This window comes from Anoplopoma fimbria, unplaced genomic scaffold, assembly GCF_027596085.1.
Source record: "Anoplopoma fimbria isolate UVic2021 breed Golden Eagle Sablefish unplaced genomic scaffold, Afim_UVic_2022 Un_contig_8368_pilon_pilon, whole genome shotgun sequence".
Lineage (NCBI taxonomy): Eukaryota > Metazoa > Chordata > Actinopteri > Perciformes > Anoplopomatidae > Anoplopoma > Anoplopoma fimbria.
The window spans coordinates 59333-62467 of record NW_026553149.1 but is presented as its reverse complement, the minus strand read 5'-3'; the positions used below and the strand labels follow the sequence as shown (position 1 = coordinate 62467).

Here is a 3135-nt window from a genome sequence, read left to right as displayed (position 1 = left end):
CAGAGGCTCCTTAGAGGAGCACAGCCGAGAGCAACTCTGGGTCCGATTTAAAAATCAGGTACAACAAGTCTTGCAATTGCTATTAAATGCTCTATATTAAGAAAAACTAACAAATATGTTTTTATTTTATTATTATGTTTAGGTGATGGAACCTTATCTCGATGCACTTGTTGAGAGTTTGGAGAGGCGTTTTGGGAGTCTAGACCTGCTAGGAGCATTCCATGTTCTTGGGCCTCAGGCTGCCAAGGAGGACGAGGCTGTCTGTGTGAGGAATCTAAAACTCCTGTCAAATAAATTTCTGACAGGAGACCAGGTGATCCAAGAGTGGACCTCTTTCAGGCAACATATCCTGATAGGAGCATTCCAGGTATGAACATAACAAATTTTCAGTAGGTTTGACAGGTTTTGTAGCTTAATTAATGCTCATTTTGTTTCAGGGCATGGACCAGCAGCAGATAATGACGCGACTGGCGTCACAGATTGACGAGTGGGGTCAGCTTTATCCTGGACTCAATAAACTGGCTGCCATTGGTCTCACAATTCCAGTCTCAAGTGTCAACTGTGAGCGTGACTTTTCAACACTGAACAGGGTAATACACCAGATTATTATTATTATTATTAACAATGATTTAGTTATTGCCTAACTTCCACCCACTTATGGTTTACTATTTGTTGTATTGTAGGTGAAGACTGACCTGAGAAACAGGCTACAGGGAGAGCATCTGGCGACTTGTTTGAGAGTCAGCATCAATGGCCCCCCACCACCAAATTCCCCTACAGAAGAGCCCTGGAGCTCTTCTTTAAAAAGCCCAGGAGAATTAAATGCTCCCAGGCTGGATGTAGCCTTTGTGGATGAGCAAAAACTTCACAGTTCTCCGTCTGTTGTCTTCTTTGTCCTCATCCTCCTGTCGCTCTCTTGTCCTCTTCCCCTGACTCTCACTGTCTCACAAAGGAGCTGAGCTCACCTGAGGTCTATTTGTAGTGCTAAGGCTCACACTGATTGGTATTCAATTAGCTTTATTTTTTATGTGTGTGAGTCTGTGTTCTTTTCAAATTTTAGTTAGGTTTATAATTTAAAAAGATGTGTTTTGCCCATTGTTGCAGGAGATTTCATTTTTGAACAAAGTGTCTTATGTAAAAAACAGTTAGTGTTTAAGCATTAGGCAAAAATCTGTAAATAAATTGTGCAAATTATATTTGCATTTTTTGTTTAAATATTACTATACAAAAATATAAAAATCTGTAAATGAAGACACAAAAGGCAAAGTTACAACACCAATAATCCCATCTACAGTAATACACAGGACTGTTTGAATAGGATTTAAGTGCATATTCTCCTCTCAAAGTGCACCAGATTCATGCATTCCAATGTAAAGGGTACAAAAAATTTTCGGACGGGGGGCATGCCCCGGACCCCCTAGAGCAGGGCAGCCCCATTTGGGGGACTGATTTTATTTGGCCCGCGCCTTACCCACTGTATATATTATTGTTTTCCACCATCAGCGCTCGCACTCATTGAATATTATTGATTGGTGCACTTCCATTCCTGACCATAGAATAACATTGTGATGCATTGATGGTAGGGTGGCGCTGTTGAGCTCCTATCCTCTTGCGCTCCAATCCGAAGTCACGTGACAGCGAGTAAGTGAGACGCAAGGATGGAGCGGCAGTGGCACACAGACAAACGCAAATTCAAAAAATGTTGGGAACATGATTATTTATTTACCGAGTCGATTCCAACGCAATATGCCTGGTATGTAAGCAGAAGGTCGCTGTTTTAAAGGAGTACAACATTCGTCGTCACTATGAAACTATGCATTCTCACCAGTTCGCAAAATACACAGGCGAGGACCGAAAGGTAAAGGCGGCAAACTTGCTAATGAAGCTAGAAACACAGCAGCAAACTTTACTTCAGCCATCCACTGCACAAGAAAATGCCACCCTTGCAAGTTATCGCATTAGCAACATCATTGTCAGAAGTGGACACGCTTTTGCTGCGGGTGATTTTGTAAAAGAGTGTCTGACAGTTGCTGCTGAAGCTGTGTGTCCAACTCAGAAGCGGGCTTTTTCTCAAATAAGCCTGTCACGCACGGTGACCCGCCGCGTTGAGGACATGGCCGAAGACGTTCGGGGCCAGATAGCCCAAAGAGCAGGTCGGTTTTCTGCCTTCTCCATCGCATGCGATGAAAGCACCGACATATCGGACTCAGCACAGTTGCTGGTGTTTTTGCGAGGCGTCAATGAGGACTTTGAAGTGTGCCAAGAACTAGCGGGCCTTGAAACACTGAAAGGGACGACAAGAGGGATCGATATTTTTAAGGCAGTGGAGCAAGTTATGGACAAGAATGGTTTGAAGTGGGAAAACCTATCTGGCATCACGACTGATGGAGCCCCGGCCATGGTCGGTAAGAGAGCAGGTCTAACTGCACTTGTGTCCGACAAAGTCCGTGAGTGTGGTGGCTCGATTTTTAAATATCATTGCATTTTGCATCAGGAGCAACTGTGCGCTAAGAATATCGGCCTAAAGAACGTGATGCAGGATGTCGTTGGCATTGTCAATAATATTCGCTCAAAGGCGCTCTCACACCGTCAGTTCAAAGCTGTTGTTGATGAGATGGATGCCCAGTATGGGGATGTATTGTACCACCAGGAGGTGCGGTGGCTGAGCCGCGGGAAAGTTTTGCGACGTTTCTTTGAGCTGCGTGAGGAAATCAGGGTGTTTCAAGCCACAAAGGAGAACAACATCCAAGTGCCCTCGGACAAGCACTGGATTGCAGATCTGGCCTTTCTTGTGGACATCACAGAGCTGCTGAATATCCTCAATCTTCAGCTTCAAGGGAGAGACCAGATAATCACTCAGCTGTACGACCATGTCAGAGCCTTCAAGCAAAAGCTCCAGTTGCTTAGCAGACATCTCTTAACAGGTGAGATCTAACTTGAATATGTTATTGAACACAAAACAATGTAGTAGGCTGGTTATTGATCACTATAACCAGCATGTTATTATATTTGTTACATACATTGTGTGTGGAGAATAAATTTTCTATTTAAATATAGGCATTAAATCCAATAACACATTTGTTTTTTGTACTGCAGCCATAAACACAAAAAAACTAGTTTTTTTCTCATTTGATT

The 3135-nt window shown here is 43.3% G+C and overlaps 1 long non-coding RNA gene across 1 annotated transcript; it reads left to right on the top strand.

The window, feature by feature from the left end:
• The first annotated feature begins 247 nt into the window (after positions 1-247).
• On the top strand, positions 248-756 carry LOC129116352 (uncharacterized). The gene is made up of 3 exons (XR_008533505.1): positions 248-367; positions 438-590; positions 684-756. It is a non-coding gene; the product is annotated as an uncharacterized LOC129116352 (long non-coding RNA).
• Positions 757-3135: the final 2379 nt, after the last annotated feature.